Here is a 26,977-nt window from a genome sequence, read left to right on the forward strand (position 1 = left end):
GGGTTAGGAACACCAACCCTCAAGGAGTCACTATTCCCCCCATATAATTTATAGTCAGCCCTCCACATATGTGACCTTTGTGGCATCTGGGTGTTCAGTAGCACAGTTGCGTCCAGCTCTTTTGCAACCCCATGGGCTATAGCCTGCCAGGCTCCTCTGTCCGTGGGATTTTCCTCAGGAAGAATACTGGAGTGGGTTGCCATTTCTTCCTCCAGAGACTCTTCCTGACCCAGGGATTGAACCCATGCCTCTTGTGTCTCCTGCATTGGCAGGTGGATTCTTTACCATTCACCCACCTGGAAAGCCCTGTATATGCACATCATATACAAGGCTCCTCTTCATCCCCAGTTCTGCATCTGTGGAGTCAACCAAGTGCTGATTGTGTAGTTCTGAAGTATTTAATACCGAACAAAAAAATTCGTATAAGTGGACTCACATAGTTCATACCTGTTTTGTTCAAGAGTCAACTGTATTAAAAAAATAAGTAAATATCAGCATTTGAGAAATGAATTGTTTTGATTAACTTTTATACTTGAAGCGTACTGCTTGTCACTCTGAACCTTAAGGTATGTGCTTTGCTTTAAAGATGTAAACCAAGAGCTATTTGGGGCGGGGTTGGGGGGGGGAAGAGGTGTGAAGTTCTTAATAACAGACTTCCAAAGTTAGCTGTCCTCCTAACTAAAATTACTGCTAATTGACTTCTCCTCCTATAACTCAAATCAAGGACACAATTGCAATGGCTTTTGGCAATGCTTTTCCAAACTGTCCGTTTAAGACATGGCAAATATCTCTATTACATTTTTTAAAGCCTTCATATTAGCTAGGTGGTGGCTTTTCATCACTGGAGGTTTTTGCCTTGTGTCTTTCTAAGGGAACTTTCCATTCTAATTAACTGAAATCATGTAGGTTAATTTGTTTTAAACATGAAGAAACAATAGAGAGTACAAAAATACCATAGGGTCCAAGGACAAGAGGTGCTCTTGGGCCTCATATGAATCTTACATCAAGAACTGGAAAGTTACAGGAGCTGAGGAATACCATAAAACATCAATATTCTACATGTTTTGCTGTACTTTGCAATGGTATCTTCTGTTTAAAATAGGGACTATGGTGAAAGGACACAGAATTTGATGCATAAAAAGCAAGGAGCACATATAAAGTCATGAATATTTGACTATCAAGCAATAAGTATTGATATGCTTTTCATACTGATATGATAAGATTTACTTTGAATTTGTTATTTATTTTAAAATTAATATGTATACTTTACCCAAATACTGGAAGATGGGAAAAAAATAAGTACAATCCCCCATATTCCTGTCATGCTAGCACAATAGCAGTTTGTCTTTTGAAGTATGTCTACTTTTGTATTTTCCCCGCATGGCTACAAACTTGAAGGTAGGTGACCTTGGTCAGAAGTTGGAGTCAAGGCACCCATAGGAAATCCTTTCTTTGTGACATTTAAGGGAAGCTATTAGAATTTAAATTTGTAATCTCTTTCTGAGATTGCTCTGATTGCCAGTGAACCAGACATTCATATTTGGCTGATGTATTGTGAATTCTTATGAAGGGTAAGGGGAATGGCCCTTCAGGATCCAAACTGGAAAGAGTGTCAGCCTGTTGGGACCCTGCTCCAGGATCCCAGATGGCACTGGGAAGTGCCAGTGAGTGTCCACAGGGTAGCTGACAGTAGAGTTTCCCAGGGCCTTTTGAAACGTGCAGGGGAGACAGCATAATCATTAGCTATTGAAGAGACATGGAGTAAACTCTTTGGAAAGATATTTGTGTAAAATATGAGAGAGGAAAAAGTGAGATATAAAGGGTAAACCCAGCAGGCCCAGTATATGATGGAAGTCCTATAAAAAAGAAGAGATATGGCAGGAACAAAATTACCAAAGACATAAAAGAAAACATTTAAAATTAGAAGAAAGAAAAAGGTATGGAGAAAGATCACACAGAATTCAAAACAGAATATAAGAAAAAAATGACTCATACCTACACATATTCCTGTAGGATTTAGTTAATCCCAGTGAAAAAATTCAATAGTTTTTTTTTTTTTTTAAATATAGTTCTGTAATACCCGGGCAATTCAAATCACAAAAAATAACTTATTTAATTTTGATTAATAGATAAAATTAAGGGATATTTTACCAAATCTTTAAATCTTATTTTGTGTGGTAAAAAAAAAGTGTATGCTTGCTTCTCTATAGCATAATAGATGAATCTCTGCTTTTTGTCTGCCTTTCCTAAAACCAGTAGTAAGTGAGGTGGGGTGGGGAGGTGGGAGATGGGGTGCTTTTAATTTTCTATAATTGAAAAAAAATAGACCCTTACAATCAAAATTGAAAATAAGTAAGATTTCATTGAAAACAAATAAACAAACCTTTTAAATTGATATTTCTCTCTTAGAGCTCTAGATCTTCCTTCACACTATCTTACAAAAAAAAAACCCAAAAACTAATTAATTAAGAGTCCAGTAAAGAGAAGGGAATCTTCTTGGCCAAGAAGTTCCCCAAAATATTTTGATACTTTCTTGGTTTTCATTCCCTTCCCAAGTGGGTAGTCCCATTTTCAAGTTCCAATTAAGGTAGTCTTTTATAAGTCATGTTCTTCTATTTCTCACAGCTTATCTCTCTCAGATACAAGATCAGAATGATATTTATGATACCCATGAGTCACACTCCTGATGCCTCAGATAATTGCCCTAGGAATCTTTCCCTCACAGGCTTAATGTGAGACTCAAATGAGGTTAAATATTTAATAGGACCTTCAAAATACACTTTTTTGTTATTTTTAAAATATGTAGGCAATTATGTCTTTATTTATATACGCGAGATGTGAGTTTGATCCCTGGGTCAGGAAGAACCTCTGGAAGCAAAAATGGCAACCCATTCAGTATCCAGTATTCCATGGAGAAAGGAGCCTGATGGGCTACAGTCCATGGGGTCGTTAAAGATTTGGACATGTCTTCATCTCACACGCTAGTAAAGTAATGCTCAAAATTCTCCAAGCCAGGCTTCAGCAATACGTGAACCGTGAACTTCCAGATGTGCAAGCTGGTTTTAGAAAAGGCAGAAGAACCAGAGATCAAATTGCCAACATCTGCTGGATCATCAAAAAAGCAAGAGAGTTCCAGAAAAACATCTACTTCTGCTTTATTGACTATGCCAAAGCCTTTGACTGTGTGGATCACAATAAACTGTGGAAAATTCTGAAAGAGATGGGAATACCAGACCACCTGACCTGCCTCTTGAAAAACCTATATGCAGGTTAGGAAGCAAGAGTTAGAACTAGACATGGAACAACAGACTGGTTCCAAATAGGAAAAGGAGTACGTCAAGGCTGTATATTGTCACCTTGCTTATTTAACTTCTATGCAGAGTACATCATGAGAAATGCTGGGCTGGAAGAAGCAGAAGCTGGAATCAAGATTGCTGGGAGAAATCTCAATAACCTCAGATATGCAGATGACACCACCCTTATGGCAGAAAGTGAAGAGGAACTAAAAAGCCTCTTGTTGAAAGTGAAAAAAGGAGAGTGAAAAAGTTGGCTTAAAGCTCAACATTCAGAAAACTAAGCATCTGGTCCCATCACTTCATGGGAAATAGATGGGGAAACAGTGGAAACAGTGTCAGACTTTATTTTTCTGGTCTCCAAAATCACTGCAGATGGTGACTGCAGCCATGAAATTAAAAGACGCTTACGCCTTGGAAGGAAAGTTATGACCAATGTAGATAGCATATTCAAAAGAAGGGACATTACTTTGCAAACAAAAGTCCATCTAGTCAAGGCTACGGTTTTTCCAGTAGTCATGTATGGATGTGAGAATTGGATTGTGAAGAAAGCTGAGTGCCGAAGAATTGATGCTTTTGAACTGTGGTGTTGGAGAAGACTCTTGAGATTCCCTTGGACTGTAAGGAGATCCAACCAGTCCATTCTAAAAGAGATCAGTCCTGGGTGTTCTTTGGAAGGAATGATGCTAAAGCTGAAACTCCAGTACTTTGGCCACCTCATGTGAAGAGTTGACTCATTGGAAAAGACTCTGATGCTGGGAGGGATTGGGGGCAGGAGGAGAAGGGGACAACAGAGGATGAGATGGCTGGATGGCATCACTGACTTGATGGATGTGAGTCTGGGCGAACTCCGGGAGTTCGTGATGGATAGGGAGGCCTGGCGTGCTGTGGTTCACAGGGTCGCAAAGAGTTGGGCATGACTGAGTGACTGAACTGAACTAGCAACTAAACAGCAACAATAGTACTTTACTTATAAACACATTAGTGACATATAAAGATGGAATTTTGACCACAGAAGATGGATTATCTTTCAAACCTCAAATTATCCTTATACTGTAACAGTTTTACATTTAATAGTAGTATGTGGCAGTTTTCTAATAGAGAGGTGTACTGACTAGGCATATAATAGATTTTAACTGAGCTATTTTTATTCATGATATTTTAAAATGATAAATATTTATACCCAAAGGCATCTAAAATAAAATTCTAGTCATTTCTATAAACCTAATTTGTTCAAAAAATTTTTGTGTATATTGGCATATAGGTTATTTTCTGGGAAAGTGAATTTATGAGTAGCCTTCTAACCAGTGTCAATTAGTCTGTTGATGCAGACCATCACAAGAGCTTCTAAATACACTCTGAGTAGATTCACATGGCCTTAAAAAGAAATTTGGAGGATATCAGCAAAATGGCAGAGCTGTAGCTCCAAGTTCCTATCTCTCTGCAGAAACACGGAAAAGAAGCAGAAACTGGCAGAATCAACTTTGTTAGAATTCTGGAAAACACTCAAAGGTTTACAGCAGCCAGGTGGATGCTGAATCAAAAACAGAAGGCGACTTAACAATGATAGGAAAGCGCTGTGGCATTTTTACTTCCTCTTGCCCAAACCCCTCCCCAGCTTTGTAGTGCTCTTGAAGATGGCAGCCCACCTACCCAGTGTAAGAGTGCGACTCCCTGGTGCATAGGGAGCAGAGCAGATCTAACTGACAAAATATTATGTTTGTTTAGTCTAAGCTCTCTGGGAGCTGCGTGAGACACTAGCAAGGTTTCTGCTTTGCCTAACTTGGAGCTCACTCAGGGTAGGAAACTGGCCAGCATTACCCTGAAACATTGTAAGGTGACAAACAAACCATAGCTACCTGGGGCTAAACATTTTGGCTGAGATGCAACAGACTGTCCCAAGGCTGGAAAGAAAAGCTGGGAATAATTTTTTTTTTTGAGAAACCAGAGCTTGGAAAAGCATCCACATATATTTGGGAATTTAGAAACCCAAATATTTGTCCAAGGAAGGTCAGATACTCAGAAAAGACCATAGAATGCTCTAAGCTTTTACCTCTGGCTGACCTCTAGTCTCAGTGCAAGAAGGAAGTGAAGTCTAATTCAGAGTTGTAAACAGCCTGGCTAAGTGTTGAGGGAGTGACTCATCACAGAGTCAATCTCTAAAAATTGGGAGGGTTTTGTGTGTGTGTGTGTGTGTGTGTGTGTGTGTGTGTGTGTGTTAGCTCCTAGTGAACAAGGAAATTGCTGTCAAAATACTAGCTGAACACAAGATAAAAGAACAAAGACTTAAGTCTCAACACATTGAAATGGTATTATTTATATTCATTTGGAATCATAAGGGGCCCTGAATAGCCAAAACAATCTCAAAAAAGAGAGTAAAGTTGAACAACTCACATTTCCCAATTTTAAAACTTCAACAGAGCTATAGCAATCAAAACAGTGTGGTATTAGCATAAGCCTAGAAGTATAGACAGATGGAGTAGAATTGAGTGTTTAAAAATTAAACCCATACATCTATGGCCAATAGATTTTCAACAATGTGCCAAAGCTCAGTGGGTGAAGACTCATCTTTTTAATATATGATGTCTGCATATCCACATTCATAAAATGAAGTTGGATTCCTACCTTGCACTATAAATACAAATTAATTCAACATGGATCAGTGACCTAAATATAAGAACTAAAAATCATAAAACTATGAGAGGAAAACATAGGGATAAATTTTTTTGACTTTGGACTTATCAATGGATTCTTAGGTATGACACCAAAAGAAAGAGTAAGAGAAGAAAAAAATAGGTAAATTGGAATCATCTCAATTAAAAACTTTTGTGTGTCAAAGGGTATTATTCAAAGAAATGAAGATATAATCCACAGAATGAGAGAAAATATTTGCGAATAATATATTTGACAAGGGACTAGTATCCAGAATATATAAAGAACTGTTGCAACTCCAGAATAAAAAGACAAATTAAAAATTAAGAAATTAAAAAATAAGAATTAAAAAATAAGAAATGGATATAAATAGATTCTCCAAAGAAGATATACAGATGGCCAAAAAGCACATGAAAAATGCTCAACATCATTAGTCATCAGGGGAATATAAACCAAAACCACAATGAGGTTCTACTTCACATCTCCTGGGGCTATCATAATAACAATAAATGGAAACTAAGTGTTGGCAAGGAAGAACTGGAACTTTCCTGCGTCGCTGGCAGGAATGCAAAATGGTTCCGCCATTATGGAAACCAGTTTGGAAATTCTCAAAAAGTTAAACATAGGCTTACCTTATGACCCAGCAATTGAACTCCTAGGTATACACCTAAAAACAAAAACAAAAACACAGAATATAGGTACTAAAATAAGTTCTTGGATACATATGCTCATAGCAGCACTATTTGTAGTAGTCAAAAGGTGGAGACAGTCCAAATATTCATCAACAGATAAGTGGATAAACAAATTATGATTAAAAAAATATATTTCAAGAACTTCCCTGCTGGTCCAGTGACTAAGATTTCATACTTCCATTGTGGGGGTGCAAGTTCAGTCCCTCTTTGGGAAGCTAAGATCCCATGTGCCATGTATCACAGCTGAAAAATAAAGTGTCCTGTCATTTTTAAGAATATGTGTATATATATATGTATGTATGTATATAAATATTTCGGCCATGAAAAGGATGGAAATACTTATACCTACCACAGTGGATGTATGTGGTGAACCTTGAAAACATTATTCTAAGTGAAAGAAGTCAGCTATGAAAAGTCAAATATTGTATGATTCTATTTACATGAAATATCCAGAATGGATAAAGCCATAGAGAATTCAGATGTCCAGGGGCTAGGGAGGGGTGAAAATGGGAAGAAATGGTTTAATGGATATAGGGTTTTACTCTGGAGTGATGGAACTGTCTTAGAACTAGACTAAAGAGGTGATTGCATAACACTGTGAATGTGTTAGATATGTCACCAAATTATCACTTCAATGCTTAAGTCTATGTTACATGAATTTTGTTTCAATGAATTATTAAGAAAATAAATAAATCCAGGAAACACTTGAGACTGGCTTGAGGCTAATTTTCTTGCCTCCAGAAGCAATATCTCATCAGACAATTTCACAGGAACATCTAACCTAGTCTTGCCTGATATTTCATGATAATAAAACTTATTTCTCCTGGAACAAATGCATCACCTGTTCCAGTCAGTTTTACACCAAACATGGTCTCCAGCAATGGCACAGGAAGTATGAGGTAGGATGTTAATGAGGTGATTGTTGATCCAGAGTTGCTGAAGTGAGTTTAAAAACATCAAAGATAAGAAGAGAGCCTAGAATGAAATGCTTCCAGAAAACCTCACCATACAGTCAATCCCTTTCCATGACACCATGATTCTGTAACTGGTCAGTGATAACACATGGTGGAGATGTTTTGAGGGGTAAGTGAATAAGCTTTAGAAGCTACAGGACACATCCTTCCTAAATGTGTGCTTCATAGCATACATTTGCAAAATAGAAATGGAAGGAATGAGTTTTTCTAAATTGATCATTTTATGGACCTTCTTGTAAATTGATGTAGAGCTGATTTACTCAGGTGGAAACTTACATAACTTTTGCCAGATTTCATATTTTATAACATGGGTAAGTCCTATGCTTAATGACAGGGTCTCAGGATGTAGAAGACCCATTTCAAAAGTGTTTTCTAAGTCCACTACTGAATCTTTCCTGAAACTGCCTGCTCCACCAGGGTCTTCAACCCCTCCCTTGTTCCCAGAATAAACAGAGGAGAATAATACAAATGAAGGAATTCTGCTTACTAATCACGTGCCCAAATCAGTTTCTGATCGAAACTGATATAACAGGAGGAAAGCAGAAGCTTAAGTATATGTTTTCAAAAGTCTCCCAGTCTGTTTCATATGACATACACTGAAAATGCAGTTTGTATGGCACTTTGAGGGAAGTAGATGAGACCCTTTGATCTGGAAGAAAGCAGCCTGGGTGGTCTGGCTATCCTGGCCCTGGAGACTCCGAGGGCTAGGGAGATAAAGATACATCTATATATCTGTTATACATAAATGGTACAACCACCATGCCCCAGCTCACTTATGTAGAAGTTCTTAACAAAGTTATGTGGAGAACTAAGGGGATCCTTAAAAACAGAAACCTCAGGAAGATATCACTTTATACACATTAGAGTTGGTACAATGAGAATTACTGCCAATATTAATACCAAGTATTGACGAGAATGTAGAATGACCTGAACCCTCCCATATTTCTCACTGATGAGAATAATAAGTTACTATTTACTATTAGCAAAAACTTTGGAAAGTAATAGTAAAACTTTGGAAAGCAGTTTGGTAAACCTGTAAGGAGTTAAGCCTTTAACTCTATACATACTTTTAGTCCTTGTACTTGGTATATTTCTGTCCCTATTTGGACCTTTTTCTGCTCTACCCCAAGATATTAATGGAGGTGGGGCAAGAATAGCATTCCATACGAGAACTTCAGGGATGGACGTGGGCCCTACAAAACGGTGAATTTGGGGGTGAAGGAAGTGGATATCTTTGTTTTACTCAGGAAATCTTAACAAGCAGTTTTGACAATGTGTGTTATAATGGTTTTCAAACTTTTTAGAAAGAGGATGATTTCACTCAGATGACGCAAGACTGGTGATGAAGGAGATGAAGATTACAGCCTAGTATTTTTGATGTTACTGGTATTTACTGGTTTCATGTTTAGTTTACCCACTGGAGTCAACTTCATAAAAATAGAAAACTCGTAGATTATCATTGGCGTATATAATTAACAAATTCTTTGGACTGGATTGAAAAACAAAGGAAATCTGAATCTTTTTTAATTTGAAAGATAATTTACTCTAACAATCAAGCCTTTAAATTCAATACACTATGAATCTTGATGTTTATGGAGTCCCTTCCACTGAGAGGTAACAATTGAACATTTTTATTTCTCTGTGTGGTATAACCTGTCAAGACAGCTCAAGACAAAGGATTTGGCAGTGTTTTGCTGCCACCTAATGGAATAAGTGGAATATTTTTTATTTTCCTAAGAGACAATTACCCTTTTACCTCATGGAACATTCATATAAAACTAATAATTATTTTAACAAATATATTTGAACTGCAAATAGTTTTAAAAATGTATATTAATTTTAACATTATTGCATGCGCATGAGTATGTTATGGGGGTGGTAGTGTGGGTATAGTAGAATGTGAAAATTAGTTTGAGGTTTTAATCTAAGGATCATGATTCGTTTTCTATAATTTTGTTTGAGTTAATTTACTAAAGGCTTAAGGATATAATAGATTGTTTATGAATACTGATCTTTTTTTCTCAATGAACTTTAAGCAATTCAGGTAACCTATGAGTGAAGTGAAGAGTTAGTCATAATGTGAAAGGACACTGGAGAAATAAACAGCAAAGAGTAAGAGAGAGGGAGAGATATCTGCTTGCTGAGCTTGAACATATTCAAAGTGGCTATTTTTCTATTTATAACCTAATATTATATTGTATTTATTTAAAATACTGGCAGGAATTGAGTTTTGCTTTTTTTCCCTCACTGATGAAGAATGACTGGTACATTCTATATGTTGGAGAAACATTATTTGTGTGTATGTAGACTCTAGAAAATAAAGGAAGGAAAGCAAAATCATCTATAATCCCACTCATGACATAAACCCATATTAGTCACCTAATGACACATAGCCATGCAACTTGCTGTTCACTAGGCCCCTTCAGTAACCTGTGAGGGCTGCTAGAAGATGCGACTGTAAAATCTGTCATCTACGTGTCCTTCTGGAGTATTTTTCAAATCCCAGGGATTTGCCACTGGGCTCTAGTATTTCTATTTCCACTCTTGGATTCTGAGGTATATTTGCCCCAATATATTAACACTCTTTTTCCATTGGATCCATGGAACCTCTTGGCCATCCCATTTGTTCATACTTCACAAAACCATCACATCACAAGAGTAGATGACATTTTTAGGATAAAGGGAATTTTATAAAGGAGTTGCAAGCCTGAGAGAACCAAGGTCAGAGTCTTAGTTAACTTGAATTTTCTCTTGAATCCCACATATTAGGGAATCTAAATACTTAGGGCTTCACAGGGATGAGGTTTTATGGATGACTTCTGCTCCACCTTCTAAAGATGACCGGCCAGTTGTGTCTCTCTTCTAGCTTCACACCCTGCTTCCTTGACACTCTCCATTCAAAACTCTGCTATCTTTCCTTGGCATAACCACTGCTTTCCGTAGGAAGGCCCATCATCCCCTAGATCCACCTGGGTCTGACACTCAGGGCTTTAGTCTGATGGGTATTGACATTTATCACTCCCCAGACTCCAGGGAGACTTCTTTCAGTCATAAGAGAAAATGAATGCAGGCCCTTCAATTAGAGTTTCCTTTTTGAATCCTTTCACAGCAAGCACAGCGGGGTTTCTGGTCTCTTTATTAGCTGACTTATTACCCAAAGTACCGTTCCTCCAAGTAAGTGACTTGGAGTGGTTATGGCAAGTTAAAATATATACTTTGCCAGTCAGATATACAAGAAAAAGTAACCTTTATTTTCTCTGTATTTATATCACCTTGCTTACAAGGCCTTATTTTTGTTAATGAGAAATTTGGGGACCGAGCACAAAAATAAATTAAATAGCTCATGCTCTTTTGTTTTAGAATGGTCTCTTTTTCTTAAATTTAATGTTTCTTTTATTAAGCCCAGTCTTCCATATATTCTCTTCTACTTTGTTTTACAAAACTCATGTCAGAGCCAAGGAGGAACATTTGCTTTCCCCTTCGTCTCTATCTGTGGCTCTCACGGACCTTGAGTTGGGTTCTTTGGGCATTAAATTTCACTCTCATAATTTAAATTCGTCTACTGTTGACACATAACTAGATAACTTAATGGTTTATAGCACCTTCACTGGGCACTCTGTGTCCACAGCTGCCTCTTCTAATGTGTCTGCAGATGGTGTAACTTGTGTTCTGTTCTCTTAGCATTGATACGGTGTGAAATTGCTCCAGGTAAACTTGATTACCTCCGCCATCTGACCAAATCCTGCCCTGATTCTGTTGGGGAGGAAGAAACTTTCCTCCACTCTTCCAAGTTCTTCTGGCTGTTCTAAGAATTAAATTGACAGGAGGTACATTAATAGAAGCAAATCACACATAAGTTTAATAACCAGTATACATAAGAGAGACCCAGAAAATCTAAGGCACCAAACAGGCTGAAATTCTCATCTTAAATATCACCTTCAGCTAAAGACAAACGAGGATGTTGAGGAGAGTGGCTTGGGACTTCAAGGGGAAGAAGTCATTTGACATGGACATGGAAAAATGAATATTTGGTTAACAGATGTTTGCTAGGCCATGCAGAGACACAGAAAAATTTTAACAAACAAACTTTGCTAGGTTCCTTCCCTTCTACACACCTAACTTGCATTATAGTTTTCTATGGTGACAGCTCCCTTTCTGGAACAGGTTCCCATCTACATTCTTTAGGCGGTTAGGGGAAGGTCAGAGTTTCTTCCTGAGTCGTCTGGGCCTTGGTTGTTTGCATCTCAAAGTAATCTGCATGCCAAAGAGACAGGGGTGGCAAATTTTGCTACAACTCTTCCCCACTGTGTTTTCCCCAGAGATCCAGTTATGACTCCAATTTACTCCCTTATATGGGAATTTGGTTTCAAAGCTCTGTGGCATAAGAAAACTTCTTATTCATCCAGACCCCTCAGGTAAGTTCACTTTATCTTTCTACCCCTCATGGGAACTCCTGAATCACACACATATGTGTATGTGTGCTGCTGCTGCTGTTGCTGCTGCTAAGTCGCTTCAGTCGTGTCCGACTCTTGCGACCCCATAGACGGCAGCCCACCAGGCTCCCCCATCCCTGGGATTCTCTAGGCAAGAATACTGGAGTGGGTTGCCATTTCATATATATATATATATGAAAGTGAAAGTGAAATGTAGTCACTCAGTCGTGTCTGACTCTTTGTGACCCCAAAGAATCCTCTGTCAGTGGAATTCTCTAGGCAGGGGTACTGGAGTGGATTGCCATTCCCTTCTCCAGAGAATCTTCCCGACTCAGGAATTGAACCTGGGTTTATAAATATAAAATTTTTATATTTATATTGTTCACAGCATGTGACTGACCATGGATTGAATCCATGCCCCTGCAGTGGAAACGGGGAGGTCCCCGAATCATTTCTCTGTTACTCAGGAGGTAAGGGGACAATGCAAGAATGTCCAGCCCCATGTACCTAACCTGCTTTCTCCTGGCCTTGCTGTTGCAGGGTTCCGCACAGTGTAAACTGGAGTACCAGCTCAGTTGCTCTCATTCTCAGCTTATTTTGAATTTCTATCAGAATTTCTGTAGACCAGTGGATAAAGGCTCTTTTCAGAGTCCTTGCAACTTCTTGGACTTTCCTAATCTGAATTTCTCTCCTTACTCCCTGCATTTCTCATCCCACCTCCTATCCTCACCCCCAACATTCTCCTACCTAACTGTTCATTTGAAACTGAAAGGTAGACACAAGCTCTAGGATATGATGTGATATCTGTATCCTCTCTACTTATACCTTAGAAAATATTATATATTCAGACCTCTAAGCTTCACATGCAAAGGCAGACTTTGGATTTTAGAACATTCTTTACTCTCTCAACAAAGCCTGACTCTCAAGAGTATTCTCTTGCTGTGGACTCAAAAATCGAAACTTTGAACTTTAAAGAGAAAAAATTGACCTCTTTGTTCTAGGCTTTTACTACTTTCTTTTTCTAGGCTGTTGAACCCTTTGCCTTAGCCTTAGTGGTAGAGGGAATGACTTTTAAAGCGAGATAATACAAAGGAAAATACAATGTGAAATATTTCAAAATGCTTTTACTTTCAAAAATTTTATTTCTTAGAGCATACTGAGAAAGGAGATGCTCCACATGAGCAAGGCTCTGGTATTATAAGTCCCTACTATTCTCCTGAAGAGATGAACAAAGTCACAAGATTGTTTGCAGTGGTCACTGCTGCTGTTATGTGGGAAATGGCAAGGCCTGGATTGCATTGTTTTGCTTTTTAATCACATTCAGATACACGATGTGGATGGGGGATAAAGGAGATTGGATGTGCAGCCAGTTCTTGCTCCTGCTAAAATCATAGAATAAATACAATTTTAAGTTGGGATGCAGGTAAAATTTAGTGATAGTATAATAACACCAATAATTTTTATTTGCATGTGTGTGTGTGTTAGTCACTCAGTTGTGTCCAGCTCTTTGCGGCTGCACAGACTGTAGCCCTCCAGGCTCCTCTGTCGATGGGATTTTCCAGGCAAGAATATTGGGGTGGGTTGCCACTCCCTTCTCCAGGGGATCTTCCTGACCTAGAGATCAAACCTGGGTCTCCTGCATTACAGTCAAATTCATCGCCGTCTGAGCCACCAGGAAAGCCACAGTATTTGACAAAATATTTTTGTTTCATTATGTCATATAGAACTTTCAAAATATTTGACTTAGAAGTCCTTCTTCAGAAATGAAAGACAGAATCCAGGGGATATTAAGTAACTTCTATTATATGCGGAGAAGGCAATGGCACCCCACTCCAGTACTCTTGCCTGGAAAATTCCATGGACGGAGGAGCCTGGTGGGCTGTGGTCCACGGGGTCGTGAAGAGTCAGACACGACTGAGCGACTTCCCTTTCACTTTTCACTTTCATGCATTGGAGAAGGAAATGGCAACCCACTCCAGTGTTCTTGCCTGGAGAATCCCAGGGACGGGGGAGCCTGGTGGGCTGCCGTCTATGGGGTCGCACAGAGTCGGACACGACTGAAGTGACTTAGCAGCAGCAGTTATATGTGTAGATAATCAGTGCCAAGTAACGAATGGTGTTAATCTAAACATAATTGTTGTTGTTTAAATCACACCATAATACCTCTGCTGATAAATTATATAATAATAATAAGCTTTATCTCTTTTCTGCACAACAAACCTTCACCTATTTGAAGGTCTTTATTATGGGTCCCTGTCAGATCTTGATAAGAAAGATGATAAAGAAAACTGGTGGGGAGGAAATAGCCAAAGTACATGGAAGAGTCATTATCAGCAGAAGAATATGAGGAAGAATATGCGTGTGTAGAATCAGGAAACTGGGTGCAGAGGTCTCACTTTGAAGGCATTTATTTTTTTATTTATTTTGGCCATGTGGTGTAGTATGGGGGATACGTTTCCCAAGCAGGGATCAAACCCGTGGCCCCTGTGTTGAGAGTGCAGGGTCTTAAGCACTGGACCTCCAGGGGAGACCCTGAAGGCACTTTAACTTTACTTAGAGTCTTCTCTTTTGATTTTCCCCTCTACTAAGTCAAGTCAAATAGAATCTTAGACTCATAGGATTGGGAGTAAAATTGCAAATGTCGAACTGTTCAATGCTGGAATTCTAAAATACCTAGTAGTGTCATGGTAAATGTTTAGCTACCAGGTCTTGGGGGAAAACAAAGACTCTTATTTTCAGTGTTTGCTGATTTTTGTGGTGAAAATACTCCTATGGAGGCCAGTTTCAACATACTGAAATGATGTCAGTGGAGTCTGGAAGAGTTCCTAGCAATTATCTCTTATGAGTTTTGATAGGTTGATTAGAACCCTAAAATGTCACCTAGCTTTAGCTTTGAATTGTCCTGGCACCAAACATTGCCACTCCACTGTTTGATATTAATAGTTTTAATTATTATTGTTCTTTCCCTGGTTGTGCTTCTAAAATTACCTTTGCTCCACTTTGATTCTCTAGCCTTAGTTTTCCCTGCTTATTACCATCTTAAACCTTTCATTTTCTAGGATATATATTGTTTGCTAATTAAATCAACATATATATTATGTATACTCAGTCACTCAGTTGTGTCCAACCATGTGTGATCCGTTGAACTGTAGCTCTCCAGGTTCCTCAGTCCATGCGGTTTTCAAGAATACTGAGTGGGTTGCCATTTTCTTCCCCTATATATTCGTATAATATTTTCTACATGCTGAATCATTCTGATAACCCTGCCTTGGTTATAATTTTTATTGTTAATATCCTTTTACAAATTTGATGTTTTTAACTGACCACATAACACAGTTCAGTAGAACTTGTATCTCCCTTTAGATAGATATTTCTAATACAGACTAAGTCTATATTGTTTTTCTTCTCTTTCTAATTAATTAATTTTTAGTACCCACATGACTTAACTGGTTACTTCTGAGCTTGTGATCAACTACCAAAAATCCCCTTGGTCTTTTTCATAAGAAGGGCTGTTTTTACATGTCTTCCTTATTTCAATCAAACAAACTATAGTATGTTATCACAAAATGATCCACTTGTATATTATCTAGCCCAAGCTCCTCATTTTAGAGATGAGGGAATTAGAGATCACAGAAGTTAATTAATTGAAATAAGATTACATAACTTGTTGGTGACAAAGTCAAGTCTAGATCAGATGGCTGCTATCATTTCCCTATATTCTACTATTTCCTCTTACTCTTGGAACAGCATTAGACAGGAAAAACAAGTTGTATTAACTCCATTTTAAACATGGTGATATCTACAATAAGAAATACTAAGTGATTTGCTAAGTCTACATGGGCAATATCATCAGATGATTTTTTTTAGCCTAAATGTAAGGCTGTTACAATTTATATTTTTCAGCTATGGCCCCTTACATTAAACTGAGATAATTTTTAATGTTGACTCTGTAGCCTAGGATTTTAACCTTCTTACCATCTTCCTGTCTTTCACAAGTGTCATAACCATAGGTTTCTTGTCACCCAGGATCCTGGCAGAAAGCAGAAGCTAACTCAGATGGTTCGATAGACTTTAATAAAGGTATTGTATTAGTCTCCCAGGGTTTCCAAAGCAACTTACCACAAACTCAGTGGCTTAAAACAAAAGTTAAGGAGGTCAGAAGTCAAAAATCAATATGTTGGGAGGTTTAGTTGCTTCTAGAGCCTCTAAAAGGGGGGGGGAAATGTCCATGCTTTTCTTCTAACTTCTAGTGTTTGCCAGCAATCTTTGGCATTCATTGGCTTCAAAAGGCATCTTCATATAGCCTTCTTTGGGGATTTTTCTTTTCTTTTGCATCCTTTCCTCTTTAGATAAGGATATCAGTCATTGGACTTAAAGTTCACCCTAAGTCCAGGATGATTTTATCTCAAGATCTTTAACTACATCTACAGAAACCCTATGACCAAATAAAATTACATTCTTAGGTTCTGGGTAGACACGAATTTTTGAGCAATACTATTCAACACTATAGGCTCATTTATGAAATTGTGTGTGGACTAAGGAAACAGGCAAGAGTAAGAAGTTCTTACTAACCCTAAGATTAAAGGGGCAAGGAGAAGAATTGTGCCCCAGGATCCTACTGAGCTGGACCAGTGAAGCAGGGGACCATGGCAGTAATTCTAGAGGTCTGAGCGGTAGAGCTATGAGTGCCCTGCCACGACATTGGTTTCAGAGCAGGTATAGAACAGGCTCAATGGATTCAATCGCTGGCTTAGTCACTGACTCAATGGACATGAAACTCCAGCAGACAGTGAAGGACAGGGAAGCCTGGCATGCTGCAGTTCATGGGTCGCAGAGTCAGACACGACTTAGCGACTGAATAACAACAGCAACATAGAACAGGAAAGAAACCTTTTCTCCTTTCGTTCTGAACTCTTCTTTGGATGATTCCCATTAGCCACATCCAGCCAGAAGCCAGGTTTATGCTTCCTGTTACTGAGGTAAAAATGACTACAAACTTCATGGCTTAAACCAGTTCAAATTTATAATCTTATAATTCTAGAGGTTAGAAGTCATAGAGAGGTCTCACTGGGTTAAAATCAAGATATCAGAAGGGCTTGTTCCTCTAGTGGAAAATCCATTTCCTTGCCTTTTCCAGCATCTAGATGTCATCCACATTCTTAGGCTCAATCCTCCATCTTTAAAGTCAGCGCTAGCAGACTGAGTCCCCACATGGCATCAGTCTGGCATCTTTTGCTCTGTGAGGAAACATATTCAAAATTTGGGGGTAAGATGTGGGCATCTTAGGAGGAGCCACTCTTCCACCTACAGTATCAGTTGACAGTCTTAAGGATTTACCCTCCTGGGCAGGGTTGGATACAGGTCATGTGGCAATGAACTTTATACTGTTTAGAAGTACTACACAAGGAAAATAATTCAAAGTCTTCTTAGGCACAGTGTGGAAGGGGCCCTGAAGCAGAAGCTTTATTCACTCAACAGTAATTCAGACTCTGCTCCTAGGCACAGAGCAAAGCAGGGCAGAGGATAATCTGGGGTGGGGCGAATGGGTGAGGGTCAGAAGAGCATACCTTAAACTTTTCTTCAGTTGATTAAGCATTTGACTTGCGAGGAATCTGCTGCATTCCGCTACTGCCTGTACTTCAGGGGGAATTCAGTAGTCTTCAGTCAGCTGATTATTGATCATGAGGGTGGCATAAGAGATGGCCAACAGCTTAGTGAGACTGATTTATACCATGCCTTCATAGAAGCCATTTTTTCCTCTTATTACATTTAGGCAAATGTATAGTTGGTGTATTCCTACTCAACGGTATTCTTTAGCCTTTTAAGCAGTATAGATTTCATGGGCACTTTCCCTCCTGTGTGTGTGTTTGTGTGTGTGTACGCTCAGTCACGTTAGACTCTTTGCGACCCTGTGGGCTGTAGCCTGCCAGACTCCTCTGTCCATGGGATTTTTCAGTCGAGAATACTGGAGTGGCTTGCTGTTTCCTCCTCCAGGAGATTTTCCTGATCTAGGGGTTGAACCCACATCTCCTGAGTCTCCTGCATTGCAGGAGGATTCTTTATCTGCTAAGCCACTGGGGAAACCCATCTTCCCTGCAAATGACCTGTGACAAGTTGTTGACTCATTCCACAGAAGGTACAACTGAACCTTAGATTTTATAATTAAAAATTTAGTCTTACTGTGTCACCTATGGGAGTTCCATCTAGCCATAGTCTATTCAATTCTGAATTTGCTTTCTTTCTTGTGACTACTTGGTGCACTTGACACAGAATTTTTCTTCTAGATCCCCTAAGTTCTAGGACTTCACAGTGCAGTCATGTGAGAGTGAGTCAGCAGTTTAATTCCAATATCTGTCACACCACTGTTAGGGACTTTTTAACAAGAACCAAGACAGTTATTAGTTTTATTATAACCCAAATAGAATAAAGAGGAACTATGTTAACAAGAATAGAGAAGTGAAGAATACCAAATGCCCATGTCTTAATAGTTAAAAAAAAGGGAAAGAAAGAGTAAATTCTACTGGACATTTTGCTTTATGAAAATAGACCAACTTCCCAAAGAAAGTGTGGTTTCCAGGGTATTTTCTTGCTTTATTTGTTTTATTTCCACAGGTAAGATGAATTCTCTGATTGCTGTAATTGAACCAAACTTTCAAATTAGAATTGCATTGATCATAGAAAAAGTAAAAGAATTAATTACACTTAAAGACTGAAGAGGTTAGTGTACATAACATAATGATGGACATTCTGGCTAATGTTCTTAGGGGATCTAGAAGAAAAATTCTGTATCAAATGCACCATGTAGTCACAAGACAATTTAGGGCCATTGAATGAGCAAGTCAGAGTTAATATGTATAAAATGCCTATTATCACCATAAGAAATTATGGTACAGTATTACTAATATGAATTGCACCAAAATTTATGACTAGTTTATGTAACTCTTTTTTTTTTTGTATATTTAATCTTAAATAAGATTCAAGATTTTTAAGTAATCTCTAGCTGGAGAATTATAAGCATTTGTTTGTTAATAGTTGCAACAATTTTGAGTAAGATATACATCTTTCTCAGTTGAAGGGGTTTTCCTTTGAGGATATGAGCTGAAAGTATTTATTAAAATGTGTCCCCTTATTAGTAGAAGAAATAGAGAGCTCAACTATTGCCATGTTTTACACAGCATATTCTGTAATTCTTAGTCTTCAGACCCTTCTGCCACAAACAATTTTTATAGTACTTTATGAAAGAATAAAACTATTTTCAGCAATATTTTGTGTAATTACAAAGATATACATACTTAAGGAAAACAAGTACTTGTGATTTTATAGTGAATGATAGCAAGGAAAGTCACTTACTGATTTTCCAGATTTTTCTGAATAGGTTGAAAGATGTCATAGAACTATATTTTAGTTTATTTATCTATAAAATGGTAAAGATTAAATCTATAATCTTTTCCTTTGATGTCTCACATTGTAACACTCTATCAAGTTCTCTATGGCAGAGTTTTTTAGATGTCACCAGGATGAATTCTTTCCTTCTTTATTAAAAGAAATTCTGAATATTAGTAGGGAGCATGGCTGTCTTCTAGGCCTTATTTTCCCCAGTTTCCCTTACAGATTTAGTTCTGACCAAAGGGATGGGAGAGAAAGTGATGCTTGCCACTAAATGATGATGGAAATGGCACAGGCACATTGGCCAGGAGATGGAAGCCCCCTGTTGAGAATGGCAGATCATTCACACCAGTCCTGAGACTTCTTATCTTGGTATGATTACATGAGCACAAAGCAAACCACCTGTATTTTAGGTCTCTGTTGCAAAAGCTTAAACTATGCCCTTATAATTCAATCCACCAGAGGAGCATAGCACTGTACTAGAGAAAAAGTAGGCGGTTTCTATACTAACATTGTAGTAGAGTCTTTACCACACTGAGTGTACACTCCTGACAGTGAATAGTGGTACTTAGAAACATCAGAGTTCTTTAAAAATTCTAGAGATTCTTAATGAGCAGCGTAAATTTATAGTGCTGAACTGTGCAAAATTAATAGTCTCAGAAGTTCTCAGTAGCTATTCTCCAGCCTCTCGGCTGCCTTGACTTTAAATTAACTCTAAGTCAAGTAAACTTTTCCTCTTTACCTCCAGACTGCCCTATGCCCACTGCTTTGGCATGCCCCACTCAGATTATGCCTCTCTGTCTTCTTCCTTACACGGGGCATGACTGCCAACCAAACTGAGCAACTGACATTGTAGGCTGTCCTTTAGAACTGCCTAAGAATGTGGGAGAAATGCCTGAGAATGCCGGAGAAACCAGTCTGGCTTCTCTGGGATTGAACCCTGGGTGATATTTTAAGGGGGTCACCTTTCTATTGGATCAGATTTCCCTGAAGTTTAGGAAATTGCCTTCTATAGAGAGTCTGAGATTGTAAGTTCAGACACTGGTAATAATTCTGCTGACTATATGTAGCAAAGGGAAATGTTCTTGCATTAATAGAAACCAATGACTATTGAATGTTTTGCAAAATGATGTGTCACAGTAATACTATGATATCTCATGGTTTGTTTTTACCACATGTTAATATTGTATTGCATAAAATTGATTTAGAGGCTCATCTTGGACTTCAGGCTGATATATCGGTTATACTTCATAAGCCTACACTGCCTCTTGCTGGCTGTTCTAAATAACTCTTCTCATGTCTCTAGTAATAGGTCCACAGGTCATTTTATTTTAACTGATTTTGTATTGGAGTATAACCAGTTAACAAACAATGTTGTGATAGTTTCAGGGGAACAGCAAAGGGACTTAGCCATACGTATACATGGATCACAGGTGATTTTTTCAAAGCCTTGCCTCCATGTTGCCTCCATGTTCTTCTCACTATTTGGATTGTTTTGATTCCCAGTCTTCCCACTGAAGGTCACTTTTTGAAAATAACCAACCTTTGGCAAATAAACCAGTCCATCCGAAAGGAAATCAGTCCTGGATATTCATTGGAAGGACTGATGTTGAAGCTGAAACTCCAATGCTTTGGCCACCTGATGCGCAGAGCTGACTCATTGGAAAAGACTCTGATGGTGGGAAAGATTGAAGGCGGGAGGAGAAGGGGATGACAGAGGATGAGATGGTTGGATGGCATCACCGACTCAATGGACATGAGTTTGAGTAAACTCTGGGAGTTGGTGATGGACAGGGAGTTCTGGCGTGCTGCAGTCCATGGGGTTGTAAAGAGTTGGACATGACTGAGCGACTGAACTGAATTGAACAAATAAAATTTCTCTTCTACCCCTACTTCTCTTTCTTCTTCTACACAGACTCTGTTCTTGTGCATCTCTTTCTTTCTAAATTGTATGGGAGTGCAGTTGATTTACCATATTGTGTTAGTTTTAGGTGTACAGCAAAGTGAAGCAATCAAATACATATACATATATCCACACTTCTTAAAACATTCTTTTCCCACATAGCTCATTACAGGGTATTGAGTGGAATTTTCTGTGTTACACAGTAGGTCTTTCTTAGTTTTTCATTTCATATATGGCAGAGTGTATATGTCAATCTCAATCTCCCAATTTTTCCTTTCCTACTGCTCCTACTTAACCTCTGGTAACCAGAAGTTTGTTTTCTTCGTATGTAACTCTATTTCTGTTTTGTACCCCTTTTTTAGATTCCATATATAAGCAATATCATACAATATTTACCTTTCTGACTTACTCCACTCAGTATGACCATCTCTAAGTCCATCCATGTCACTGCAGATGGCATTATTTTATTATTTTTTATGGCCTAGTAATACTCCCTTGTATTTATGCACCACATCTTCTTTATCCATGCCTCTGTTGATGGTCATTTAAGTTGATTCCATGTCACGGCTATTGTAAATAGTGCTGCAATGAACATTGAGGTACATGCATCTCTTTGAATTATGATTTTCTCTGGATATATGCCCAGGAGTGGGATTGCTAAATCACATGATAGCTCTATTTTTAGTATTTGTTGAGGAACCTCCATACTGTTTGGCATAGTGGCACCACCAATTTACATTCTGAGTAACAGTGTAGGAGGATTCCCTTTTCTCTACACCCTCTCTAGCATTTGTTATTTGTAGACTTTTTAATGATGCCTGCTCTGACTGGTGTGAGGTATACCTCTTATAGTTTTGATTTGCATTTCTCTAATAATTAGTGATATTGAGCATCTTTTCATGTCCTATTGTTCATCTGAATGTCTTCTTTGGAGAAAAATCTATTTAGGTCTTCTGCCCATTTTTTGAGTTTTTTCTTTTATAAATTGAGCTGCAAGAGCTGCTTCCCATGTGGTGCTAGTGGTAAAGAACCTGCCTGCCAATGCAGGAGACGTAAGAGACGTGGAAATAATCCTTGGGTCAGGGAGATCCCCTGGAGGAGGGTATGGCAACCCACTCCAGTATTGTTGCCTGGAGAATCCCATGAACAGAGCCCTGGCAGGCTATAGTCCATAGAGTCACAAAGAGCTGGACATGACTGAAGTGACTTAACACTCGTGAATGCAGAGCTCTTTGTGTGTTTTGGAGATTAATCCCTTGTTTGGAAATATTTTCTCCCATTCTGTGGGTTATCTTTTTGTTTTCTTTATGGTTTCCTTTGCTGCGCAAAAGCTTTTAAGTTTAATTAGGCCTCATTTATTTACTTTTGTTTTTATTTTCATTACACTAAGAGGTGGATTGAAAAAGATCTTGCTGTGATTTATGTCATAGAGTGTTCTGCCTATGAGTTCCGCTTAGAGTTTTATAGAATTTAGCCTTACATTTAAGTCTTTAACCCATTTGGAGTTTATTTTTGTGTATGGTGTTAGGGAGTATTCTAATTTCATTCCTTTATGTTTAACTGTCCAGTTTTCCCAGTGCTAATTATAGAAAAGACTCCATTGTATATTCTTGCCTCCTTTGTTATAGATTAGGTGACCAAAGGTACATGGATTTATCTTGGGACTTTTTATTCTGTTCCATTGATCTATATTTTTTTTTGTGTGCTAATACCATATTGTTTTGATACATGAATCTCTTGTGCATCTCTTAAGGTAAAGCCCTCCTTTCTTCCTTCACCATATCAGGAGGCTATTCCAGACATACTTATACCCCTGCCTATGCAGCATTTCCCTTGGCTGTCTAGTTTGACTCTTGCCATAGCAACATAGTTCTGAAAATAGCCACAGAAAGGAAATGTGATCCATATATATTATATAAATATGTTTACTCCAGTATTCTTGCCTGGAAAAATCCCATGGAAAGAGAAGCCTGTTGGGCTACTGTCCATGGGGTTGCGAAGAGTTGTACACAACTGAGCAACTAACTCTATATGAGTTTATATTAATATAAATACACACACACACACATATATATCTGTCCAAATATCAGTGCTTGGAGCCAAATGTCTCACTATGACTATTTCAATAACCAACTTATTTTCCTGCTTCCATAGTTGGCCTCCTACAATCCATTATCCACAAAGCAGCCTTGATGAGCCTTTGAACATGTAAGCCAAATCATGTTCTCCTCTCCTTAAAACTTTCTAATGCTTTCTATGTCATTCCGAAAAATTCACTGCCTTCCTCATATCTTACAAGAGATTTGGTTCCTTCTCTACATCTTTGATCTCATCCTTGTATTCCTCCTTTTCTCAAGGTTATCTCAATCTAAGTGGCTTTCATGCTGGTCTTCAAACACACTAAGAACATCCCTGCCTCATGGCTCCTGCACATGCTGCACCACTGCCTGGAATGCTGTTTCCTCAAGTATTCATAGGGTTTACATTTCTTCTTTGAATATTCTTGCTTAACTGTCATCTTAATAAGGAGGTCTTTTCTGACTACTTATCAAACTTTCCCTTCCCTCCTTCTTTTTCTCCTTATAGCCTCTGCTTTGTCACTGTCTGTTTTTCTCCATCACATCAGAGAATTTGCCTAATTGGCTTAATTATCCCCTCCTCCAGTGCATAGAGGGATCTTCCCGGGTGGTGGTAGGGGTAAAGACCCTGCCTGCCAATGCAGGAGACGTAAGACTCAGGTTCGATTCCCAGGTTGGGAAGATCCCCTGGAGAAGGAAAAGGCAAGCTACTCTAGTATTCTTGCCTGGAGAATTCTATGGACAGAGGAGCCTGGTGGGTTACAGTCTATGGGGCTGCGACGAGTCAGACAAGACCGAAGCGACTCAGCATACACATTGCATAGAACAATACCTGTCATGTGGTAAGTCATTAATAAGTATTTAACACATTAAAATAATTAAATACTTCGCTAGTGCAAAGTATTTCCTGAAAGAGATGTTCTCAGTCCATAAACCAGTGTTAGACATTGATTAAAGGCTTAAATAACTATTGAAATAGAATTTGCCTTGCCTTAATTATTAATATTTATTTAGTATCCATTGTGGTATTGTTGATTTAGGGAAGAATAGAGTGCATTTCTATCTCTAGTAAGGGCAGCACATAAAATTTGTACATTATTTTGTTACTCAACTTTGTTGTTTAAACAGAGAAGCTATTATTGTACCCATTTTACAAATGGGAAACTTAAGGTTAGAGTGCTTAAATGACTTGCCCAAAGTAATGTAACAAGTTAGTGAGAAGTTCAAGCTTTGCTGCTTATTAGTTTGCATTGCTTTGGACAACTATGCAGATGCCCAAGCATTGTCCTCTTTCCACACCACTATTCTGCACATTCACTGGAGAGGGAAGGTAGCTCACAGGAGAGTGCAGAGGCTTGTTCTTCTCGACATAGGTAGTTAAAGGTACACTACTTTTGAAAATAGAGTACTTACACTTTCATCCCCTGAACCAGTTAGAATTGACTAGGTTAGACATTTAACCTCCAAATCTCAGTAGTTAATAAAATAGTTATTTTTCATATGGGCTATAAGCTCAATGTAGGTTATAGGAGGATTTTGTCCACCAGAGTCATTTGTGGCTCTGGGTTGATGGAAACTGGACACTTGCTTCCACAACCAGAAAGGAGGGATGTAGCACCAATTCAGTTCAGTTCAGTCGCTCCGTCATGTCCGACTATTTGCGACTCCATGAATCACAGCACACCAGGCCTCCCTGTCCATCACCAACTCCCGGAGTTCACTCAGACTCATGTCCATAGAGTCGGTGATGCCATCCAGCCATCTCATCCTCTGTTGTCCCATTATCCTCCTGCCCCCAATCCCCCTCAGCATCAGGGTCTTTTCCAGTGAGTCAACTCTTTGCATAAGGTGGCCAAAATATTGGAGTTTCAGCTTCAGCATCAGTCCCTCCAATGAACACCCAGGACTGATCTCCTTTAGGATGGACAGGTTGGATCTCCTTGTAGTCCAAGGGACTCTCAAGAGTCTTCTCCAGCACCACAGTTCAAAAGCATCAATTCTTCGGCGCTCAGCTTTCTTCACAGTCCAACTCTCACATCCATACATGACCACTGGAAAAACCATAGCCTTGACTAGACGGACCTTTGTTGGCAAAGTAGTATCTCTGCTTTTCAATATGCTGTCTAGGTTGGTCATAACCTTCCTTGCAAGGAGTAAGCGTCTTTTAATTTCATGGCTGTAGTCACCATCTGCAGTGATTTTGGAGCCCCCCAAAATAAAGTCTGACACTGTTTCCATTGTTTCCCCATCTATCTGCCATGAAGTGATGGGACAGGATGCCATGATCTTCGTTTTCTGAATGTTGAGCTTTAAGCCAACTTTTTCACTCTCCTCTTTCACTTTCATCAAGAGGCCTTTTAGTTCCTCTTCACTTTCTGCCATAAGGGTGGTGTCCTCTGCATATCTGAGGTTATTGATATTTCTCCCAATTACCAGCAAGTAAATGTTTCAAACTCCTTTACTTCTCTGCACCAAAGTTAGTTCCATGGCAACTCCTAACTTCGTGTCAGAACTATAAAAGACTGGAATATGAATGAAAATGGTCAACATTGGTAATGATTACCACACTCATCCACTGCCAAATACACACACAGACACATATACACAGATGTATGTAGGTTACTTTTTTTTTTTTGGTCTGGGAAGATTACTCGCTTTCCTTACAAATCTCTGAAGCAAGCTCAGTGTTTCCAACTTGAACTTATTTGTTGAACTTTTTGGATGAAAATTTGTAAAATCCAGAGGAACAAAGCTGGATAATGATGACAGAAGAATAATTTATCTTTTCCTAGGAGACTTCACCTAACAGTGGCAATATTTTCCTCTTATTACACATTGAAATTTGTGCTTACTTCTCAGTTTTTATATTAATCACTTCTAACTTTTATTTGTATGTAAAGCATTTGTTGATAAAATATTTGATAGGGGGAAAAAGAACTGGGCTGTTTTTTGCTATTGCAAATTATTCAAATTATGATCAGTTAAATATTACTCATTCTCTTCAAAATTATAGTCAGACATATGAGAAATGAATGTAATGCCAAAAAGAGGAACTAAATCATAGTTTATATAGCTTGACCTCCCATAGAAGTAGAACAAGTAGAGAAGTAAGAGTAAATAGAAAGACAATGCTTATAGTACATAGAAAGCTGATGGAGAGATTGACTCTCACAGACTATGTTCCTGAGACATTACAAAGGTAATTTTTTCCTCTAAATAATTTAATTAAAACTCTAAAATATACAATTACATATATCTAGGGATTTAAAAGCACATAACTATAAATTTCAACTTAATTTTAAAGTCATGTGTTAAAAACATTTAAATTACATTTTGCTCTATAAATTAGAAATAGATAAAATTCTAGTGCTATTTAAAAAATTGTTGGTAACGTTTGATTATAATGTTTCAGTGATGAATTTGATAAAGGGAAAAGGAAATGATGAATTGAAGAAATGATATTTGAGATTTCTAAATAGTTTTCTCTTTTGGCTGTACAAAAGTGGCTTCAAATTTTGTCAAAGTTTATGGAGAATTGACATGAGTTTGTTTATCTCATTTTATGC

General features: G+C 38.3%; 1 protein-coding gene across 7 annotated transcripts in view; it reads left to right on the plus strand.

The window, feature by feature from the left end:
- TFEC (transcription factor EC) overlaps positions 1-26,977 on the plus strand; it is a 789,619-nt gene that overhangs the window by 534,736 nt on the left and 227,906 nt on the right. For 2 of the 7 annotated variants that reach the window (XM_060414724.1, XM_060414726.1), the window contains exon 1: positions 26,505-26,610. The exons of the other annotated variants lie outside the window; for them this stretch is intronic. The gene's annotated coding sequence lies outside the window, so the exon portion shown is untranslated. Of the gene's footprint in view, positions 1-26,504; positions 26,611-26,977 lie in introns of those variants that run through there. 7 annotated transcript variants of the gene reach the window in all.

The sequence above is a fragment of the Ovis aries genome, chromosome 4, assembly GCF_016772045.2.
Source record: "Ovis aries strain OAR_USU_Benz2616 breed Rambouillet chromosome 4, ARS-UI_Ramb_v3.0, whole genome shotgun sequence".
Taxonomy (NCBI): Eukaryota; Metazoa; Chordata; class Mammalia; order Artiodactyla; family Bovidae; genus Ovis; species Ovis aries.